At 34.3% G+C, this 18,471-nt stretch overlaps 1 protein-coding gene across 12 annotated transcripts in view; it reads right to left on the reverse strand.

The window, feature by feature from the left end:
• The window catches only part of MAP2 (microtubule associated protein 2), a 344,929-nt gene that overhangs the window by 244,996 nt on the left and 81,462 nt on the right, over positions 1-18,471 (reverse strand). For 11 of the 12 annotated variants that reach the window (XM_074191482.1, XM_074191481.1, XM_074191479.1 and 8 more), the window contains exons 2-3: positions 12,687-12,736; positions 2,148-2,237 (exon numbers count right to left, since the gene is read on the reverse strand). The gene's annotated coding sequence lies outside the window, so the exon portion shown is untranslated. The remainder of the gene's footprint in view (positions 1-2,147; positions 2,238-12,686; positions 12,737-18,471) is intronic. The other variant, XM_074191477.1, reaches the window with a different exon arrangement.

Raw genomic sequence — 18,471 nt, forward strand, 5'->3', positions numbered from 1 at the left:
CTAGTTGTTAGGTCTTTACTCCATATTCTCCTTAACACTTTGTAATTAATTTATATTTTTAAATTTTATTTATAAAATTTCTTCCAATTAGAAAATAATCTCCTTGAGAGCAAGCTGTTTTTGTTTTTGTCTCTATAGTCCAAGCATCTATCAGAGTATTTGGTGTATAGTAAGGGTTAAATGAATACTTGTTGAAGGAAAAATTAGGTGCAACTGTCCAAAATTGGGTACATTCAGAAGTAGGGAGTCCCTTTTCATTGGAGTTCTTTTAACAAAGATTGGATGATTTTTTGTTAAGCATAATATATTTTGCAAGAGGTAATCTTATCCAGATAACTTTTGGATCAGATGACTCTGAGGTCTTTGACTATGAGATTCTATGATTCTAATTTGCCGTGAAAGCTAGAGTATTTATGCCAATGAAATCACTGAATTTTCAATGCACTGCATTTAAAATTCTATGTACAAATTCATGTTAATAACTAAGAAAAACCATCAACTTTCGTTGGAATATGGTGCTTCTGAAAGTCACTTTGATGTATGCAATGAAGATTTAGTAAAATGTATTCTCCTTACTTCTAAACATATGACAAATTTCCCCAAAGCAAAAGGATGAGGTAATTATCTTTGTAATTTTGGCTAATGTATAATTTTACAAATTTACAATTTAACTTCTTAAATAATCCTTTATAAGTTCTTGAATACATTTTTGTGCATTCTGCTGCTGAATAGGAAGTTTTGTCTAAAAAATTTCCTTAGTTACTATATTTGGTTTTCAAAGGAAACTCATATCTTATGGAACTTAGCCCATACAGGTAAAGACTTCCATTATCTAAATGTGAAATGTAATAATTATCTTAGATTTCTAGGAATGAGTTTCACTATGGTCTGGATGTGTCTAAGAATGTTAATTTATTCTAGGTATTTAAATTTGCACTTTTCTAAGAATATGGATTGCAGATACTGACTTACATTGGTAGAAGAAATAAAAGCACAGGTCTAGATAAACTAAATTAACCTAAATAGTAAAGTTGTATTTGGACTTGCATAATGACTTTGCATATCTACCTTATGATTTTTCTAAGTTTGCTATAGGATGAGTGAATATCATTAACTTTACAGTTTGAAATTAGCCTTCTTAATTAGCTCTCATGGTTTTCCAGTCTTTGAATAAAAAATACTATTATAAGTTATTTTCTTCTTAGTTGCAAGTTTAAAAAATGCAAAAGAATATCATTTTCATCAATTTTCTTTTATCTCAAAAATGCTCCTCCACTTGTTCTGTACTCTAGTTTTGGAGTACTATATTGCATATTTGCGTGCCATATCCCCTTTCCCTCACACTTGATTAAATTTTAAAGTGCTATGGGGCAGGGGCTATGTCACATTTACCTTGGTATATAAATATTTAATAAATAGTCAATGACAGATGGAATGATGACATTGAAATGACTATAATTGCTTTATTACTTGATAGAAATGTTATCCTTACTATACTGTGATTTCACTCTTTTGTTTTAATATTCTTTTCTAGAATGCATTCAAAGTGATACTCCTAATCCTTTAGGGAAGGGAAGAAGGAACAAATTTTATTAAAGACTCATTATATTCCAGGCACTCTAATAATCACCTTACAAATATTATTTTACTTGATTTCCAAAACTCTTTAGAAGTAGGAGCTATTAATTATTACATCCATTTTGTAACTGAGGAAACTAAAAAAGAGATTGAATTAATTGCCTAGGGTCAAACAACTATTAAATAGTAGAACTATTTTGAATGCATTTTTTTCTATTTTTGTTTTTAGTTTTTGCAAGGCAGTGGGGTTAAGTGGCTTGCCCAAGGCCACACAGCTAGGTAATTATTAAGTGTCTGAGGCCAAATTTGAACTCAGGTATTCCTGACTCCAGGGCCAGAGCTCTATCTATTGTACCACCTAGCTGCCCCTGAATGCATTTTCTTGATGTCTTTTGTTTTTACATCAATCAATATATATATTTTAATACCTCCTATGTAGCACACACTGGGTTAGGTGTTGGGTTTATGAAGACAAAACTTTGAAATGCTTATATTCTATCAGAGTAAAAGGCATACAAACAAAAACAAAATATATACAAGCAAAATAAATAAAGATAATTTATCTTTACCTTTAATAAGTAGGAACCAGTAGTTGAAGAAATTAGGGAAAACTTCACTTGGAGATGATTTGGGCTGAACTTCAAAGGATGCTGAGACTTCTAGGTTGCAAAGATAGGAGACAATACATTAAGGGAATGGAGATAGGAAATAGAATGTCATATACAAAGAAGAACAAATAAGTCTATTAGATTGGACCTCAGAGTTATGGAGAGGGATAATGTCTAAAAATTAGGAAAGGTAGGCTAGTGTCAGATTGCTCAAGTCCATGGTGCCAAACTAATTTATCCTTAGGGCAACAGGGGATCACCGAAGCTTTTATGAAGAAAAGGAATAAACGTTGTCATCAGAGAGTTGTAGGATAGAAAGAGATGATGGGCTAAGTGAAGAATGAAAAGTGAACAATCAAAGTATTCCATGGTACCCTCAGGGGGTCAAAACAAAAGACAAAATTCTTCACTATGTTGGATAGATGCCTCTTGTCTGAACTTTTAGGGGTTCAGGGATAAGATTCTCATAGCATACTTAGACATGACTGACACATTTTAGAGAGATTTAAGATATCTTTGTACTATACAACCAAAAGAAATTTGGTTTGACCCTAATGAAAATCAAGCTACAAGTAGAAATGAAATTTAGTTGATTCTGTTACTTTTTTCTCTATATTATTAGAAATATGTTTTAGAGAAGGGAAATGTTTGTTGCAGGAAAGCGCTTGTATATTATAAGCCTAGGGGTATAGAATTTGTTTGGGCTTGTGTGTGTGTGTGTCTCAGATAAAATGTTCATGTACAAGGACATCTTTAGAAGTTACTTAAAAGACTGCCAATTAAATTTGCTTTTAATCATTAAATGAAAAGCTCTAATATCCACTTCTTGTAAGGTTCAAGTTTTAACATGAATGAAACTAAAGGAAGGTTCTTTTATTACAATTCACTCCACAACCTAATTGTAGTCACTCAACAACTCCCAAAGACAGGACCTGGAAGCTGGCAGGTATCAGACTCCCAGACAATTTCACTTTCTTTAACAAAAATGCCCCAAGGGAGTCTAGCTGAAAAGGAAAACAAACCCTCTGTGGCATATTCATTAGTGCAGACAACCTCCAATACTAGCAATGATAAAATTTTTATTAAAGCATTTTGGTTGCTATGTAACTCTCTTTGCTTTTGTCCCCCTCCACTGAAATCTGACACTCATTGCTCCATGCTGATTTATGAAAATTGAAGAGGCAGAAAAATTCTCACTTTTAATCTCTCAAAATTCTCACCTTAAGTTGTTGATGGAACAAAACATTAAAAAAAGCTTTTCTAATCAACAAGCTTATTTCCATTTAAGCAGAAATTGTATAGATTTTGCTTTTAAGTCACTAATACTCTAGAATATGTCAGAATTGAATTATAAAACTCTGTTCCTTATACAAAGAATTTGAAAGAGATCAGCAGCTGAACTATTATTGGGAGTGGCATTCCATCTTTCAGTTGAACTCCGAAAAAGAATCAATATTAGTTACACAATGAATAAATTCTTCAGGGTTGGTTCTATGGGTGAACATGGAAGTGGCTGTCCAAGCAGCTACCTCCCGGAGTTATTTGATAGTACCAAGATTGAGTGTAAAAGAAAATCATCAGCTGAACACATTTGTTCTGTCGACTTGGATCCAGTTTTGTAACTTCAAGCCAATGCTTAAGAAATTTCCAGTGGGCTGTGTTTACCTATTTGGTCTGTATTTCCTCAGTGCCCCTACTTCAAAAGTAAGTTAGGGGAGCTGTGTGAGAAAGTAAATTTGCAATTCTAAAAACATTCCCTCTTGGGACATTTTATTAGGTCACTTGAGGAAAGGAAGCATTTAGAGCAAGAAGCAATTAGAGAGAGACAAGAGCCTGCTTTTTCCTCCCAGTCTGCTCAACCTCATTGCAGAAATGTCAGAAGCAAATTTCCTTTGAAATAAAAAAAAAACACACAAGAGGAAAAATTTCTTTTTATTTACAAGGGTGAACAAAAAGTACTTCTCTTCAGATTCTAGAAAACTACACAGATGAATGAATGTAAGTGCTTACAGCACTAACTGGTCTTTCCAGTCTGATATGTGAGTATGGCTGTCCTTGAGCCTCTTGATTGAAGTGGTAAACAGATAACTAAAGGAATCTAAAAATCCCTCTAGGATCATGACAAGATTGTCTGCAAAGTTCCATGGGAGTTTTTTTCCCTTTCTCTGCATTATATTTACTTAGAAAAACTGGAATGTAGTAAACATTTTCAAATACAAATGCAACCTGTGCATTTATGCAAAAAAGGGATTAATTTTTAAATAAAATATTCTAAATTCTTCAAATTAAACAAGTGATGTCTATGACTAAATATAGTCTTCCAAATCTGTCAGAGACCCAGAGAGTTTAGTTGAGTGACTTGTCCATTATAACCCAGGTAGAAAATTTCATAAGCAGGATTTGAACCCAGTTTTTCCTAATTAGGAACCCCAGTCCTGTGGGTACTATAGCACATATTCTCTCTAATGCCAAATTATTATTGTGAGAATCTTTGGGGAAGAGTTTTCAATTTTCTCTAATCATTCTCTCCCTGATTTTTTTTTTAGATTTTGCAAGGCAATGGGGTTAAGTGGCTTGCCCATGGCCACACGGCTAGGTAATTATTAAGTGTCTGAGGTCAGATTTGAACCCAGGTACTCCTAACTCCAAGGCTGGTGTTTTATCCACTGCGCCACCTAGCGTCCCTTGCTCCCTGATTTCTCACGAAGATGTATGCAGGTAATGATGTCAATGCTATCAGTTCTTTCAAACTATATTTTATTATGTGTGTTTATATGTATATAAACTGATAGATGAAAAGAGAGAGAGAGAGAGAGAGAGAGAGAGAGAGAGAGAGAGAGAGAGAGAGTTCAAAGAACCACCTAACATGTACATTCTGAGTATAAAAATAAGGAAGGTGGATCTTATGCACTAGAAGAGGCCCACAAGGTTAAGATGCAATATGACACATAATAAGTGTTATAAGAGAGGTAGAGATAACATGCTTTGGAATGTAGAAGAGATGCAAATCAATTTCTTCCACAAAGCCATTCCTTCTCTCTTGTGTGCCTACAGCTGGGAAAAAACTCCAGGGTCCTAAAAGTTATACCAGCACAGTGAAAATTCTGCCAAGGCCTCTGAAGCTGGGAAGGTATTTTTAAGGGTACCCTTGAAAGACTGATTCTTCCAATTGAGGATCAGCCCAGCTATATACTTAGCTCAAAACTAGTAGACTTCTCACTAGGTCATGAATTCTTGGAACCTTTGAAATAGGCAAAAGATATCAAAAACTAATTGTAACCAGAATGAAGAGTAAAGATGTTGGTAGTCATAACTAAAAGGAGTAAGAACTGTATTCTCACACATTACCAAAGTAATAATTTGATGAAAGAGGCATGTAGTTCAATGCTGAATGGGAATTTAGGCATATCCTGATTTCAAGTCTTGCTTCTAAAATTTATTATCTATGTAACCAAGGACAACTTCTCTGATATTCAGGTAATCTTCTAAGACTGTATCTAGTTATAGTCAAAAGTAGACCATTTTATTTATTTAATTAAAAATCTATAAAAAAACTATAGGTAGTTGTTGGTTTTTGAGACTGAAGAGATCAATTTAACAAACTAGTTGACAAAGTATTCTACCTTAAATAAAATTTTAAGATTTTTTTCTGCTGTTAGAAACTTTCAATTGTATAACATTTTTATATTTACATGTAGTCTACCACATGTTATCTTCATGTGCATTTCTTCCTAAAAGTATTTCTAATTATTGAACTGCAGCTACCATTATGCAAAGAAGAAACTTGCTTACTGATCATTTATGAGTTATACGACAGAAAACTTGTCCAGTACATTTCTTTCATCTCTTTTTCTCCATCTCCATCTCCTTCTTCTCCTCCTTCTCATCCTTCTCCTTCTCTTACCCCTTCCTCCTCCTCCTCCTCCTCCTTCTGTCTCTCTGTCTCTACTATCTCTCTCTGTCTCTCTCTCTCTGGGTCTCTCTGTCTGTCTGTCTGTCTGTCTCTGTCTGTCTCTGTCTCTCTGTCTCTGCCTCTCTCTGTCTCTCTCTGCCTCTTTCTCCTTCTTTCTTATGTATTAACTTATTTAGGTTTGTTTACATTTCTACTGACACTTTATACTCTCTGTATCTCTAGTCTAAATCTAATGATTTATAATGCTTCCTGTTTTACCTTGATAAATACCCTAAAGAACACTATCTATGTTCAGACAGGGAAAGAACAAGATATGAGGAAGGATATTTTAAAATGAGCTAGATATATTCATATTTAAAATTCATAATTTGATCTTTGCAAAAAAGACTATTGGAATTGTGAATAGATAAACAAGACAGGTGAAATTAGAGCTTTGGCTACCTGAGGGATAATAGGCAGGCAATGTCTTTAGATCAAGAGTTATTAACTTTTTGAGGTATCATGGACCCCTTTTGGAGTCTGAGTCAAAATATAGATTTCCTTTCTCAAAATAATGTTATTAAATGCATAAGCATATATAGGAAGTAAATTTTAGTGAAATGAAGATTTATTTTTTTATGCAGGTTCATAGATTCCTAGACATATGCTAACTGATCATGGAATCTGTGGGCCTCAATTTAAGAACTTATTCATTATTTATTTGGGGGGCTTTTTTGTATATTTTTAAATTAAGAGGCTTAAATGGCTGAGAAATCAAAAGTTGGTTTAATTTTAAATCCAAATATTCAAGTCAATATCATTACACATATATTCAGGCTTTTGTTTTTAACATTTAATTATTATTTTTTCTCAATTACATATTTTGAGTTTCAAGTACTCTCCTTCCTCCCATCTTTCCTCCCCACCTCCTTGAGAAGACAAGCAATTTGCTACAGATTATATATGTGCAAATGTTTCCATATTACCACCTTTGTAAAAGAAAATGCAGATCAAAAAGAAGAAAATAAAGTTAAGAACAAAGTTTAAGAAAATTTTAAAAAGTATGCTTTGATCTGCATTTAGACTCCATCAGTTCTTTCTCTAAGGGTGAATAGCTTTTTTCATTATAAGTTGTTCAAAATTGTCTTGGATTATTGTATTATTGAGCATAGCTAAATCATTCACAATTGATCATCATATGCATTCTGTTTTTATTAAGTAACTGTGAAGGTTATGACTAATCCCTTCACTTAACCCACTGGGGGGGCCAAGGCTTTTTAACACAGAGCATTCTTCTAGAAATTCCTAATCCTTTGTGAAAATCAGGCATCTATATTTGGTTCGATGATTCCAACACTTAAGTTTTTGAAAAAATGACGTTTATTAAATTATTTGTAACTTAAAATATAAATATGTATTATATAATGAATAGGAGCACCAAATATCTGAGTTAAGTTTTTAGAATTTGCCCTTTCCCTCATTTTTTAATTTCTTAGTAAAATACTCTTTTTAACTTAAATTAAAAGCAATGACCAATTTACACATTCCTAATTGAAATTAACACTGATCATTTAGACCAACTGATCTAATTTTGTAGTGAGTGTTATGTACAAAAGAAAATACTTCTGAAAAATGTGGGATAAAAAAACAGGAACATTCTAACTACATACTGTGTGTTTAGCCTCTGGTTGTTTGTGACGAGTTAATGAAAAACACTGCTGCTTCTAACTGGCCTTCTAAAATATGATTTAGATAACTGATTATCTCATTTAATTAAGTGATCATTTCATTCCCATCTGTGTACTCAAAAGAAAATGGTCCTTGTGCAGGAACTGCTTGTCCATATTTGATCAGATGATTTTGTTTTGGGGATGCCCTGGCTAAAATTCAGATTTCATCATGTTCCTCTTTCTATGTTGCCTTTGATATCTTTTAATTGTTATCTCAGGAAAACCAGACTGCTGTTGCTGTCTTAGTAAAAACATATAGCCCCAGCTTCCTGAGATATGGAAGAAATTTTGGAAGTCCACTTCAGAATCACAGAGATTTTGGGAAATCTTATTGAGGTGATAAGATAGAGGAGACTTTGGCTAAGCTGTTCTTAGGAATTAAAGAAAGTTCACAGTGCCTTCTTCAAAAAATTTGGAATGACAGGCAGGGCAACCAGAGAGGTAAATGGAAATGTGCTCAAATGAGTTTCAAATCATTAGGGAACTAGGGGATAGAAAACAGTAGTAGATGCCTAAAGTTAAATCCTAGCTGAACTGGAAGCTGTAAAAATTGACAAATGAAGTCCATTTAATAGCACCTTTTTTATAAGCCTTTCTAAAATTTAAATATCAATCCTTTTGTTTGCCCCCCCCCCCTTCAGACTGACTTGGAGTCTTGTGTGGAGAGAAAGTGATATATATAATCCCTATCATAGCCTTTTCTGTACTTTATTTGAATGTTTTCCCACTATTTGAGATTACTAATAAATTACATGGCCATTAACAATTTCATCTAAATCTATCAACTTGTAATTCAGCATAAAGATAGGAAAAATCTTCCATCACATGAGGGTTGACTCTGCTTTTATTACATGGCAAAGGTCAAGCAAATTTAGTAATTTCTGAGAATATTCCAGAGCATACCCACAAGACCAGGTTGAAACCTATATAGAGAGAAATAGTAAACATATGAGCCAACAATGGAAAGCAGTGGTGTTGGTGCTGTATCCCTGACTATATCTGGAAGACACTGAATTATATTTCCACATTCTATATAGTTATACATATTTGAGAACAAATTGGGCAGAGGTATGAAAAAGATGAAGTAAAGGAACACTTGTCATGCATTCTTATTGTTATAGTCCATTATCCCAGTGGATTTGTGGCTTTATTGAAATGCGAACTGCTTTAGTGATTTAGACTTCATCATACTCAATGAATGGTCAGTCATTCTATGTTACTCATGTTCTTGTTTTCCTACAAATTTAAAACAGTGAGTTCACCAAAATGCATAAAGATTTTCATTTTTTTCTGTTCTCTGTACATTGAGTGAAAATGAAAAGAGCTGTGAGCTGTCAGTTCCCTTTCATTCTTATTATATAATTAATTCCCCCTTTTCTATTTTCAATGCTACATTTCTCTGAGGACATGTCAATCTAGGCATTTACTGCAGTTATTTGATCACTCAATCTTTGGACATGGATCTCACATTTAAAATATCAATAACAAACCAATCACCTGCTTTCTGTGTGACAGATAATACTCTACTTGTGATATAAATAAAAAATAAAGTCTCCATTTTCCAGGAGACTACATTATTGGGAGAAATAATATTTACACATATAGGCAAGTACAAGTAGATAAACAGAAGCATACAAAGTAAACAAAAGGAAAGCCTAAAGGTGAAAACATTAAAAGCATGAAGGGCTAGCAAAGGTCTAAGGCTAAAAGGAAGGAAGGTATTCTAAGAGGCAAAGTTAATAAGCAAAACCATTACAGGAAATATAGACAGAGAGAGGGCATGAAGATGGGAGATGGAGAATTATGCATAAGGAAATAACAGCTATATTAATGTTTATAGATCATACGAAAATGTCATTCTTAGGCCTCATTATTCCTAGATCCCACCATTATGGTACCATCAGTATAGAAATAGGTGGGAATACAAGACTAGAACCATTGTGTGTGTGTTTGTGTGTGTGTGTGTGTGTGTGTGTATGTGTGTGTGTACTTTTCACAACCTACCAGAGTCAAATAATTAATCAGTGGGTGACCAATTATTGGTGATGGACCTCCCCATATTCCACTAGGATGGTTCTCAGAAAGCACAGTCCCTTGCTGAATCCATGCTGTTGGTATTATGATATTAATTCTTTTATTTTTATTCATATTTTCAAAATGTCTCCTTTAGTTCTTTCTCCCTGGGAAGTGGTCAGCCATGAGGAGCTAAGCAGCCATGTTAACAATAGCAGCTACTAAATTAATGTTCCAACAAAAAAGGACTCCTGTGCTAACTGCCTTCTGCTGTGGAAGAAAAGTTTAATGGATTGCCCTCAGATATATGACTTAAATGCTGCAGTACTATATAACATCTGCTTAAACATGAGGTTCAAACTTTTGAGCTTTGTCAACATCTTTAAGGTTTCTATTCCATTTATACTACACAGCTTTGATTTCCTGCTTCACAGGGGAAAAGAAAGCAAAAGAAGAAACCTTGAAAAACTTCTTGTCCATAAGGATACTTTACATAATGCATGCAAATGAATAAACAGAAAGAAAACTTAGAGATAATTCTTCCAGAATTTTATCCCTAGGTTCTGTTTGCATCTGGAAAAGGAACATGCCATACACAAAGGGAAGCTTGGTATAATAGAAGCAGCCCTAGTTTCAGGACTTTACCAGGAATCTGACACTATTTCAATGTGTGACCTTCAGGAAGCCACTTTTTCCTTCATTGTTCTAATGAATTTGATGCTATAACTGACAAACTGTGTTTCTATCCTAGTTTTTCTTATTAGAAAATATATTTTTCATAGCTCCTGATCTTAAGCTATAAAGATGAAACCAAATGACTCCTCCAGGGAGCTCCACTGTAGGCTGCCTTATCCATTTATCAATGGGCCAATCAATAATTACTTCTTAAGCACCTGGCACTAAGCAAGATACCCTAGATAACAAAAACCAAACTGAAATAGTCCCTGACCTTAAGGAGTTTGTATACCACCAGGACACTTGGTTCTTCTATTATACAGGTAAGAAAACTAAGATTTAAAATTTGAGTGACTTGTTTAAGGTCACATACATGGCTTGTAATTTATTAAGTATGGACTGAAACCTATGAGTATGAATGGTAATATGTTCATTAATGATAATAATAATTGACATTTAATTATGTGCTTTAAGTTTTATAGATACATCTCATGTGATGTTCACAAAAATCCTGTAAGGCAAGGACCCCAGGCAATCTTATCCTTGTATCACATACTGCTAATATGCCATTAGGGGTCAAATTTAAGCCTAAATCCTTCCTCATTCCAAAAGAGTATGCCTCTTTCCACTATACCATAGCTCTAAAGTATTAAAGGTGTTTCCCTGCTTTTAGTTGATGAGAATGTAATCTATTTGCAGGTAAGGTTTATCTGAATTTATTCAGCAGAAAGAAAAAGTGACAAACCAACATTTTTTTTAGTTTTTTTTTTTGCAAGGGTTAAATGGCTTTCCCAAGACCACACAGCTAAGTAATTATTAAGTGTTTGAGGTTGGATTTGAACTCAAATACTCCTGACTCCAGGGCCCGTGCTCTATCCACTGTGTCACCTAGCCGCCCCCAAACCAAGATTATTCACATGAGTGTCTTCTACAGTGCTCCCACACTGAGCTTTGGGTGGACCACCAGTCAAAAAATCCTACATTTATGAAATATTTGAAAAATATCTAATTCAAATGGAATATTTTCAAACGATTTTGATACTTCAACTGACAAACTGTATTTGGATCCTAGATTTTTCTTTTCAGAAAGTATGTTTTGCATGGTTTCTAACCTTAAGCTATAAAAAGAAACCAAATGACTTCTGCAGGGTTGTTAGAATGCCATTTTCTTGATGTTGTCAGCTGGCATTATAGTTACTCTTTTTTTTTTTTTTGCGAGGCAAATGGGATAAGTGGCTTGCCCAAGGCCACAGCTAGGTAATTATTAAGTGTCTGAGGTTGGATTTGAACTCAGGTACTCCTGACTCCAGGGCCAGTGCTCTATCCACTGTGCCACCTAGCCACTCCCATTACAGTTACTCTTGTAGGACAGATGATTATTTACGCCAGAATTCTGGTGGGAAGAATTTGCTATCTATCTGTGAGAAATTTGGGAATATGGATGCTAAGGAAAACTATGATCATATAACTTTTTTATTCTTATTTTCAAAGCTAGGAAAATAATACAAATTCAAGCCAGTTAAAATCCCACTTACTGTAGGAAGTCTTTCCTAATTTATCTTAATCCTAGTGTCTTAGCCTTATTGCTTATTTCAGTTATATATACATTTATAGCTTGTTTGGACTTGTTTGCACGTTGTTTCCTCTATTAAATTGCTAGGACTATCTTTTACCTTGTTTTGTATTCCCCAATGTTTAGCAAATCATCTACTACATAGTAGGAACTTAATGACTGACTGATCACAATTTGAATACATAAGAAAGAGAAACCACCACATAAGATAAGTGATGTTTCTCCTTCAGTAAACAAATCTTTCAAATTCCTCCTTTGGAATACTAGATATACATCTTCATCCCCAGAGAAAACAGAAAATATTTCCATATATATATATATATATATATATATATATACAGATATATATATCATTATCAGAATTGATATTTTCATCAGTTAATATTATGTAAAACAAAACTAATATACAAGAAATTATTTGAGCTATGAAAATAAGCATCTAAACATTTTTAATGCATAAATTTCTCAGCCATGATAGGGCTCTGCCTCCCATTCCTAAGATTAGCTTTCTATAATTTATGGAAAGAATCCTCCAGTATTTGGAATATCTAATCACTGATTATGTAGCTTGTATCATTTTTGGTTTAATTATGGATTAAACTAGAAATATTACCTACCTCTGTTTCAGCATGCAGTCACAGGAGATCTTGCATCAGATTAATGAAATCTAAAAGAAAACATAAAAAAACTCTGTTAATTCAATTAGTTGAAAGAATCTATATGCAACATTTGACACAGGTGATAAGGAATAATCAGTTTCTGAAATAAGATTGCCATAATATGTCATCAATTCTTTTCCTTTTGTTAAAATGCCTCTGATGAGAGTACTACCATCTTTCCATATTTACAAGTTTAGAAGTGTGCTCAATTGTTCATTTTTCATCACTTCCTCCACCTAGCAATGGCCAATTGGCATGCATTCTCACTCCACAACATTTCTTACATTCATTCTCAGGGCTACTAGGTAAGTCAGGCTTCCTGACTGGTATTGTCTTTCCTTTCTCCTCTCTAAGCCATCTTCCACAGATCCATTAACATTATATTTCTTTATCACAAGTCTGACCACATCACAACTGTATTCAAGAAGCTTTGGTGGCTCACTATTGTCTCTAAGACAATTTAGAAACTCAATTTTAAATTCATAACACTTTTCAGCTCAGTTGCAGACTACAGTGGCAGCTATCCCTCATAACTCCACTTCATTCACTTTATTAGTCGAAACAACCAACTTGTTCACTTAACTGAGGATCACATGTCTTTGCATGACTGTTTCCGACATCTAGAATATAATCCCTTCTTTCAAGGCTTAATTCAGGCAATGCCTCCTATTTGAAGCTTTTCTTGACCCACAAAGAGATTATTAGTACTCAACCTTCATTCAAATTTTCTTGCATTCACAGTTATGTCAATGTTTCATTTCCTCAGTGAAGTGTAAGCTCATTGAGGGTAAGAGTTTTCTCATTCTGTCTCTGTAGCCTTAGTAAGTAGTCAGATAACACACTGGATAGAGTATAAAATAAGCCTAGAGTAAGGAAGTCTAGCATGAGCCTAGAGTAAGGAAGATCTGAATTCAAATTCGATATCATTTGCTTACTAGCTGTTACCCTTTCTAGGGCAGTGCCTTACATATAATAGACACTATATAAATAATTATGTTCTTACACACACACACACACACAAGCACCCTCCAAGGTATTCATAAAATGCTCATTGAATGTTGAATAAAAGGGGAAGGACCTTACTACTTTTGCTAGGAAATAAATGACAACTTTACAAAGAAAAAAATGTTACAAAGAATGACAATGTGTTAAGGGATCCACAAAGTTATCCACTTAAGTTACTAATTTAGAGATAAAAAAAGAATCTCCAAACAGGTTAACTTACTGGCTCAGAGTCTCAGAGTAATTTAATGTTAAAAGGTCTAAAACCCAGGGTTCTTGAATCCAAGCAAATTCATTTTCTACTACAGCATGTACTCATTCAGCAGTGGTAGGACTATAGAACTTTCAAGCTAATATTCTTTTCAGACTTCATTTGGAAGTCTAGAGTCTATATCTAAAATTAGATTTGTTTTGATTTTCCCTTTCCATATAGTTATGGAAAGGGAAAATCAAAACAAATCATATATATATATATATATTGAAGTCAGTTTGTGTTTTAACATGCCAGTTAAAAGATATGTTTTATGTAATTCTGTGTTTAGTAGATTAACATTTCTCTTGAAAGGAGTTTTAATTTTAAAAAATTAAAACTGGCAAATGCTTGAATTTTTAATCTGTTCTGAGTACATTTATAGACTGTATTTCATGCTTTCACTGACCCTGACATGGGCCATGTTTAATCTGGATTGGCAAATTTGTTTTAATTACATTAAAATCAGATGTCAAGTTCTATCATGAAAATCTAAGCAGCCTATTAATTTCTATTAGCATTTTTGAACTTAAAACAGATCACCTAATTTAACTGAGGGACACTGTAAAGTGAAATGAGACTCATTTTTCTCTCCCTACACTTGCATACTCCCACCCACCCCCCCTCAACTCCTCCCCACATATGCACACATACAAACAAACAAATACCCATTATTGGAAGTTAGGCATGTCCTTTCGATGGGGGAGCAAAGACAACATGCAAATATCATTGAGATCATTTCTCCAGGAAAATTTTAAAATTAGAAGTTCCCAATTTAAAGTGATTTCATTGGTCAGACTGATATTAGAACTTGGACTCTATTAGCAAATATAAGAAAATAAGGCATAAAAATGATGCTTAAGTTTTAAGGCTATCAAGTTTGCCGAGATATGGTTAAAATAATTTACATTTTCAATGAAAAGAAGAAAACAATACATTCTTTCATTGTTGGCAGAGGTTCTGTATTTCCAAATTCACTTTGAATTTTTAATTTTTTTCCCTATAATGCAGGTATATCACAACTACAATTCTATACTTACTGATAATGACTCATAGCCCTTTTGGTTACTCAGATGGAATGAGGAATGGGAGGAAAAAAATGGAAAAGAGAGCAGAGAACAGGGGTAATCTCTGACTCTGTGTTACAAGCCAAAATGACTTGTAGAAGTTCTAGAATATTGTTTTCTGAAATGGTTACCCTTGACAAAAAATAATTTTCTCTTCCTGAATGGTTAGGGATATGAAGAATTACCCTTGATCATTTAGCAAGAGGAACCATAAGATTGGGTCTCATTTGCTAGTAATTTCAGAAGTAGTAAAATAAGGTGACAAGGATATCTGCTATGAATTACACAGGACAGAATGAAGAGTTACAACTGAGAGCACAGGTGTTGGATGCCATCTATTGATTACTACAACGAAATAAAGGAGGGACCCTTTGCACAATCCTGACTATATGACAATGTGATGTAATGTAACAGATTTTTGGGTATGAAGCCAAAAACTGAGTGCAAGTCCTAGCTATGCTATCTGTGTAACCTTAGGCAATTCAAGTATTTTCAGACCTCCCATTGCATCTCCTCCTCTCTCAGTTGAGGAACTTTATATTTCACTGGAAAAAAAATATCCTCTGCCTTTCATTTTATATTTCACCTTTTGTTGTTGTCTCCTCCTTCAATCCAGGATGATTATGATGCACCTCCTCCTCTTGCTAAAGCCAATATTCTTTCATGTGCCCCTTTAATCATATCTCCTCCCATGTTTTTCAAAAGATTACCCCCCCCACACACACTATCACCCCTCTGATCTCTAATCATCAATATCTCCCTATATACTAGTTTCCTCTCAGTTATATACAAACACTACCAAGTGTTCTCCATATTTAAAAAATAAGAACCTTCACTAGATCCTACCATCCCCGCTAGTTATGGCTCTCCTTCCCTTCTTAATGAAACATCTTGAGAAAACGACCTACTTGCATTGCTTTCTCCTCCTCCTCCTCCTCTCTTTCTCTGGCTCTGTGTCTCCATGTGTGCTTCTCTCTCTCTCTCTCTCTCTCTCTCTCTCTCTCTCTCTCTCTCTCTCTCTCTCTCTCTCTCTCTCTTCCTGTCTGTCTTCTGTAGCCTATGCAATCTGTTCTTTGAAAAGTTGCCAAAAGATGACTCAGTGGATAGAATACTGGCTATGGAGTAACCAGGATAGGAGTTCTGATTCAGTCTCAGATGACCTAGGGCAATTAATTAATCCTGCTTCCCTCATGTTCAGGGACATCTCCACTCATCCTGATTCATATCTGGCCACTGGATCCAGATGGCTGGAGGAGAAAGTGAAACTGCTGACTCATCACCTGCCCAATCAAAATCATGTGCTTGAAATATAACCTCCCTGATGTCATGGTCTTCTTTAAGAATGAAGGACAAACATCATCATCATCATCATCATCAACATCATCATTATCATCAACTGAAAAATCTAATTGCCTTTTCTCAGTCCTTGACCTCTCTGTAGTATCCAATGCTGCTAACTAAAAGTTACTCCTGGATATTCTCTTCTCTTTTGGTTTCCTCTTGACATGTAACTATGAGTCTTCTTTGCTGAATCATTATCCATGTTATTAACTGTGGATTTACCCAAAATTCTATTCTATCACCCTTCTCTTTTCTATTTATGATCTTTATTTTTGTGGTCTTATTAACTGCCATAGGTTCAATGAGCACTTTTATGAAATTTCTTTCCATATCTACACCAGTCTCCTGACCCTTAGCACTGCTTCACCAATTGCCTTTAGGAGGATAGTTTAAATTGGATGTCATTTTAAAGTGAGTATGTTTGAAATGGACCTCATTGTCTCTACCTCAAAACATATTCCTCTTCTGAATATTGATCTTTCTGTCCTGGGCAACCCTATCCTTCCACTCATCCAGGCTCACAGTCTCAGAGTCATGCTTATTTCCCTCATTATGTACTTTTTACCCCATATAACCAAACAAATTGCCAAATCTTATGATCTCTTTATCTTCAATATCTTTTGTATACTTCCTCTCTTCTCCATTCACACTACAGCTCTAGTGCAGGCACTTGTCACCTCTCAACCTAGACCATTAAAATAGCCTCCTAACTGAGTTCCTGATTTAAATATTACCTACTGTCATTTCCCGGAGCATGGTTGTGATCACGTCATTTGAGTAAATAAATCCATTGACTTCCCTATTGCCTCAAGTAAAAAAATATAAACTTTTCTATTTGGCATTTAATGCTGTTTAAAAACTTTTCCTGTTCTGTATTTTCAGTCTTGCATATAATCTATGCATATAATCTATTTTCTGCTTCTCATGAACAACTCTGCACCTCTTGTCTATATAGCACTGACTACTATCTAGCCTGGAGTACTCTCTGTCCTCACTTCTGCTTTTTGCAATCCTTGGCTTTCTTCAAGATTCTTTTGAAGTGTTACCTTATATGAATGACCATTCCTCATTCCCCAGATCCTTTTTCTTCCCCCCTCAGGTTACACTATATCGCTTATACATGTATCTTATATGTACCAATTTGTGTACATACTCTCTGCCCTACTATAATGTAAGAACCTTGATACTCTTATTTATAAACAATTAATCTATAATTTATAAATAAGAATATATTGGAAATACAAGTTCATTTCTTCCTTTGCTTTTATGATAAAGTTTGGAAATAATTGGTCTAGATAAGTTCTAAACCGGCTTTAAACTTTGAAACTATGACTAAGATTATTGGCCTCTTGTGAACGGTTTGCTCACATTCCTCACAGGAGGACCTTTCCTTTCAATGAGCTCAGTTTTGAGCTTTATTGTGTCTTCTTCATCCTGGCAGTAAAACTTTATTTCTTTGAATTCTAGTACTCACAAGAGAAGTTCATTCCAACAAACTAGGAAGTGTGTCAGTGTGATAAGACAGAGTTAAGAAATACTCCCCCCTCCATCTATCCAGCGCTTCTGTACTGCACAAAGTCTATTGATGCAAGCATTTCAAATTCCACCATAAATCTACCATTTTAGTCTAAAAAAGCATAAAGTAAACATGTTTGCTATAAGAGGAATCACTGACAACATCAATCTATTACAATTCGAGAATAACATAATCAATAGTAATCCATCTCTTCTTCACCTAATAAAAATTCAAGAGCTTCAAAGTCAATTCACAGTCCGAGGACACTATATATCTATATCTAATCTATATCTATATCTATCTACATTCTTTTTGGTTGTCTATCATAGGGGTCTTGAACCTCTCCACTTTTTCCTAAGACTACTTTGGCAAAATAATGAAAACAAGTATAATTTACTTTGTAAATGTTCTTTTAAATAGAATTCTTATAACTCTATATGCATATTAATGCCAATGCCCACAATCAAAACAAGAAACTTTAAGTATATCAAAATCTGGATGCTATTAAGTATGATGTTAACTTCCTTAGAGAACTACATCATGCTTAGGATGGTAGAGAGTCAGGGT

This window comes from Macrotis lagotis, chromosome 6, assembly GCF_037893015.1.
Source record: "Macrotis lagotis isolate mMagLag1 chromosome 6, bilby.v1.9.chrom.fasta, whole genome shotgun sequence".
Taxonomy (NCBI): Eukaryota; Metazoa; Chordata; class Mammalia; order Peramelemorphia; family Peramelidae; genus Macrotis; species Macrotis lagotis.